The sequence below is a fragment of the Mus pahari genome, chromosome 16 (assembly GCF_900095145.1).
Source record: "Mus pahari chromosome 16, PAHARI_EIJ_v1.1, whole genome shotgun sequence".
Lineage (NCBI taxonomy): Eukaryota > Metazoa > Chordata > Mammalia > Rodentia > Muridae > Mus > Mus pahari.
Window position 1 is genome coordinate 45,122,042 of NC_034605.1, and position 6,312 is coordinate 45,128,353.

Below are 6,312 nucleotides of genomic sequence, written 5' to 3' on the forward strand. Positions count from 1 at the left end.
GGGGGGGGGGGGGGGGGGGAGAGAAACTTAATGGATCCAACACTTTTTTCCTTTCCGTGGAGCAAACTCCGTCAGCACCTCCTTGTGTTTGTTAAAGGTCCTGGACAAATGTCTGCACTACCAAACCACACATGGAGTTCTGAAAAGGCATGTTCTTCAGGGATCTGTCAGGGAAAAGCTCATATCTTATAGATGAGAAGGTGAACGAATAGCTAAGCTTTTGCCACTGCGTTGAATCCTGTTCTGCTTCTGGCTGAACCTAGACGTCCTGACTCCTGCTCTGTCTGGCACTTCCCCAACCTCTATCATTGTTGATCCCTTGAGTCTCAGACTCTGATCTCAACTCATTTTCAAACCCTACCTCCTCAACACCACTCCAGAGCCTATTGTAGCGATATTTCCAGGAGATGGAATTAAATGTCACTGTGCATCAGTAATTTTGTTGTATGCCTTGATAGTAGCGAGCCAGTGATTGTCTTTATCTGTATAAAGAGGATACAGTGTTTGAAATACAGCCAATGAAATTAAAGGCTCTAGATTATTAAAGATGATGTTATTTTAAGAGAGCACGGTGGCAGGCTTCTAGACAAAAATCATATGACAATGCAAATGCAGTCGTAGATAGATAAACGGGCAACAGACAGACAAACTTCAGTCTTAAGGAAGTGGAAATTAATTGTCAGAATTGAAAAGGAAGCCTATTGCATTCTTCTGTCAGGCTGTGCTCCCTGGAAGCACAAGTGATAAGAGGTTACCTTTTTATATGGCCTCAGGGAACTAAAGGCAGGGTGTGTTAGGCTAAGGCTATCATTCTGCGTCTCCCAGGGCCTTTGTCTGAAGAATGTTGTTGAGGGCTGGGGAGGTTGTCAGTAGGTAAAGTGTGTGTTCTACAAGCACAAGGACCTGACTTTGGATCTTCAACATCCACCTGAAAACCAGGCTAGCAATTGTAGCCAATCAGTGAGCTCCATCTGCAGTAACCAGCCTATCATAATCACTTGCATGCATAGCAGTAGAAGCAAATGGCTAAGGGTGACCTTTGGTCTACACACACACACACACACACACACATACACACACACAGACAAACTCGTGCACCACACCCTAGACACAGAAACAAAGAACAAATCTAACATACTTGTCCTCACCTTGTAGACTGGTCTAGAATTTTCTAGAATGCTAGCTACTAAAAGTTTACATCTAATGTCTTTAAGAACACTTAACACGAATGTCAATATTTTCCTTGTCACCTTCTTCAGTTATACAATCAACATAGTAAACAGAGATTCAAGTAAACGTCCTGCTCTTCCAGATCTGCATACAAAAACAGTATATTTTGATCTGCATTCATTGTCATCTATTAATGTGGCATTCACAAACAATCGCATTTTGGCAGACGATATTTGCATTTTAATGTCACTATGATCGGGCTAATGAGGCTGTTGATGGCGTCTTCCATTTCCCCTTTTATTAGCCTCTTAAATTTGAACTGCAGCTCTTTTGTGTATCAATCTGTTGTCACAGATGGGAGTTTTTAGAATTCACTATCTATTCTATGAAGCAGTTAGAACAGAAAAAAAAAACCACCACCAACAACACTTTGTACCCTTAAGCTTAAAATTCCAGCCATAAAAATAAAAAAGTTTTATATAGTATTATTTAATTGTCCAACACAGCAATTGGTTCGAATGGAAAGGAGTATGTATTAGCATTTCACTGCAACACCAGAACTCTGCCTGGAAGTCATTATCTGTTTAACAATGAAAATCAATAAGAGAACCTTGAAATAGTCTTCAAAGTTTCAAGCAAAAATTTAGTCATACACATATTCATTTGGCCTAGATATACATACTTAGAAGTAATATTTGTGAGATAAACATTTTATTCTTAAAATATAAGGGATTTCTGGCTATAGGCATTGCCAGGTATTAGATCTAGCTGCTCAAGGTGATCAAGTACCACGCAGGGCAAAATATTTACAGGCAGAATTTTTTGGCATCTGACTGTGTACTCTGAAGCCTGCCATGCTCACAGTAGGCACAGAAAACTATCTTACATTTAGCTCAGCTCCCTCTCCCGCTCCCACTTTCCCACTGTACTATGAGCAAGTTAGCACAGTTTGAGAACAACGGCCAGGATGAATAGAGGAAACAGATACAACTGGGGGCTGCTGAGGTCATTATGTGTGCAGAGGGTATCCAGGTCCAGGCTCACTACCACTTTTAGCACCATCCTGAAGGGTGTGCATGTTTAATCAGTGTGATGCTTAGTCTGGTCGTCAGTTTGACTACATCTGGAATTAACTAAGACCCATGTAGCTGGACACACCTGTGAGGGATTTTTTTTCTTCTTCTTCTAAAATCATTTGAAGTGGGAAGGCCCGTTTTTAATCCAGATCTTCTGAGGAGGAAAGCTCCATCTTCAATGTGGCTCTTGTGAAGTGGGAAGATGTGCCTGTAACCTGAGCCCCCTCCTGGTGGCGGCCATATAAAGGACGTGGTTGAAGAGAGTGCTTGTTCTGCCTGCTTGCTCCGGCTTGGCAAGTCCATGCCTTCACTGGCATTTGATCTGACTTCTTCAGGATTCCAGGGAATCCTGAAGACCAGCGGAGACATCAAGCCACGTGGACTGAAGCATTGCTGGATTCCTGGACTCCCCACTGACCACAGAAAACCACCGTTAGCCTAGGTGGATCACAGCCTATCAGCTGCTGTAATAAATCCCATATTGGTTCTGTTCCTCTAGAGAACCCTGACTAGAACCATCAGGAAAAAAGAAAATGATAACTAAACATCTAGAAAGGAAGAAGTGACTAAATTGATGTTTTAAATTCTACCTTTGTATTTCTAAAAATGGAAAAAAATAATAAATTTAATAAAACATAACGTTAATAGCAACAATCAATTATTTGTTTCTGTAACAACAGGAAACATGAAGGAAATTATTCCATTGATAATAGTAATGCCAGGACAAGAAACTAATTAAGAAATGTTCTAGTTTGCTTTCAGTTTCTGTGGTAAAATATTCTGAACAAAATCAATTTAGGGAAGGAATAAATACATGACAAGAACACTGTAGCCATCTTCAGACACACCAGAAGAGGGCATCCGATCCCATTACAGATGGTTGTGAGCCACCATGAGGTTGCTGGGAATTGAACTCAAGACCTTTGGAAGAACAGTCAGTGCTCTTAACCAGAGTCATCTCTCCAGCCCCTGGGAAAGAACAAATATATTCACTTCTTTGTCACAGTCCTTCATTGAGAGAAGTCAGAAGAGATTTGTTTGTTTGTTTGTTTGTTTGTTTGAGACAGGGTTTCTCAGTATAACCAGCCTTGGCTGTCCTGGACTGGCTTTGTAGANCAGGCTGGCCTTGAACTCACAGAGATCCACCTGTGTCTGCCTCCTCAGTGCTGGGACTAAAGTTGTGCGCCACTACACTGCATCCAGATTCAGGTGAACAATTTAAGGTAGGGATTTAAAGCAGAGACCACAGAGGAATGTTGTTTATGGATCTTACACGCATATGTTACTTAACTAGCTTTCTTAATAGCCTAGAACCATTTCCCAAATGGTGCCACAGTGGGCTGGGCCCTCCTATAACAATTACCAATCAAAACAGTCTTATTTCAGGTTTCTGTGGTCATAAAACACAGTAAGCAAAAGCAGCCTGAAGATGAAAGGTTTTATTTGGCACGTACTTCCACAACATAGTCCATCACAGAAGGAAGTCAGTGCAGGATCGCCAGGCAGGAACTGAAGCACAGGCTATGGAGAAAGGCTGCTAACCGGCGTATCCCTGCTGGCTTGCTCTGCCTTCTTTCTTATACCACCCAGGAGCACCTGCCCAGTGGTAGCACTATCCCCAGTAGGCTGGGCCCTCCCCCATCAATCCTCAAGTAAGAAAATGTCCTACAAGCATCCTAATGGAGGGATTCTCTCAGTTGAAGTTTTTCCTCTCGGATAACTCTACCTTCTGTCAAGTTGACACAACAGAACCAAAACTCCACAGACACGCCTCCAGGCTAGCCTGCTCTGTGAGATTCCTCACCGAGACTCCCTTCTCCGGTGCCTCTAGGCTGTGCCAAGTGGATGGTGAAGGTAACTAGGAGAAGAAAGAACAAAGATCTACACGAAGACGTTGTGTAAAGATCAGTAATATAAAAATAATCGTCATCTAAATAGAAAAGTATGCCCTGATCTTAAGTAGAGTCATTCAGCATTATAAATCACAATTTTCTCAGAATTCAATGATGACTTTCATGTGATCCCAAATAAATATGCCAGAGGAACTTTTTTCACAGAACTATATTCATCAATCTTAAGTTCAATAGAAAAGTAAGGAATAACTAAGTGAAATATGAACTAAGATTACTGTATACCATCTACCTCACAAAAACAGTAGTCCAAACACGGACAGTTTATTTGGGGGGGACAAATGCAGAATGCTCTTACTGCATATTACTGTTATTTGCAGTAAAATAACCATTCCAACCAATTTGGCAGGCTATTTGGCATAATACACCAACTTTAAAATGAGAATTTCTAGCAAATTACTCTATTAGCAGGGATTTATTTTTATTAAGGTATCATAAACAAGCAAACAAACAAAAAAAATGAACAATTACATTTGGCATGCCACTTCGGGAACATGCTGAATGTCCAAACACAGAGCAGATTTGCAAAATGTGGTTTTAAAAATGTATTTCTCCTACCCATTGAGTTTAGCAAGAGCCATGTGTGTGTGGCCACACTGCAATCAATTACTCGCTGAAGCTCAGTAGGTTTACAGGTGGGCAGCCACCTGAAGGCAGTAACTCCCAGAGTCGGAGAATTGATCTCCAGCCAATAGTTCATCCGTGAGGAGTGGCCAATTCATGGGCAGACCCATTGGAAGCAACTGTGGCTAGTACATGACTATGATTACAATCGTTGTATGTTGCCTAAGTGATGGTTTCCCCCCAGCCTTTCTCCCTATCTTCCAGCTCCTACATCCCTCTCCCCTTTCTCCATGGTTCCCTGAACCCTAAAAGGAATTGTATACATTTAGTCTTGTTTAATGCTGGGCAGTCAACAATTACTTCCTGTCCTTGTTTGCTTTGGATTGCTATAATAGGACACTACCTGAAAACAACATAGGGAAGAAAGGATTTCTTTGGGTTATTCTTTTCCATCACCATTGAGCCTTGAAGAATGTTAAGGCAGGACCTCAGGCAGGAACCCTAGAGGCAGGAACTAAAGCAGAAGCCGTGGAGGAATGCTGCTTACTGCCTTTCTCTCCCTGGCTTACTCACTTTGCTTTCTTCAACACCCTGGGAATACCTGCCTGGGGATGCCAGCCCCCACAGTGGGCTGGGTCCTTTTCTATCAATCATCAATGAAATGCCACCCAGGCTTGCCTAGGGCCAATCTGATGAGGATATGTTCTCACCTAAGGCTCCCTCTTCTCAGATGACTCCTCTTGTGTCACTTTGATAAAACACCAACCAGCACACTATTAGCACCTTAAACAGCATGGATGATGGTTCTGTATACTCACTGTCATCCACTACAATTAAAAAAAAAAAAAAGACTTCTAAGATTCAGGCTGGTTGGTGTATTTGCCTCTGAGGCTGTAAATGAATATTTAGTAGACAGTTGTATTCTAGATTAATTTAGCTTGTTTTATTCTATTAAGTTCTGTGAACTCTCCATCCATGGGTGTTTGGCCATATTCACCATTCCATTTCACCCTGAGAAGCATGCCTAAAAACCAGGTTACTAATATAGTTCAAAGGGTTCAAATCTTGCTAAGGCCAACAATGCTACCCTTCCTCTTCCCAGTACCTTCCAGGACTATAAAAACCAGGCATTAAAGGGGAAGCGTCCAGCTATGTTACAACTTGACTTCTTTATAGCTTGCAAAAAGTATATGATGACTTTAGCAATAGCATCTTTGTTTAGTTCTTGGTAGGTAACCAAGATGGCTGACAGCAGGCTGTGTTGTTTGGGGGTGGGGGGTGGGGCTCTGGAACATCCCTGGCTAAGAACTCCTGGTCCTGGGCTTTTAAATAAAAAGAAGACATGGATCTATAAGGACTGAAGGAATAGGGTCTTGGGGGGTAGAAGGGAGGTGTGAGTGTGTGTGTGTGTGTGTGTGTGTGTGTGAGAGAGAGAGGGGGGGGAGGGAGAGGGAAATCAGAATACATGATATACATTACGTATGACATTAAAGCATAAACCTAATTTACAAAAAATTGTGCTATCTAATAATTGATCATGCTCCCCATCACATGATGACAATTATGGAGATAGTTCCCTTTCATTTTATAGA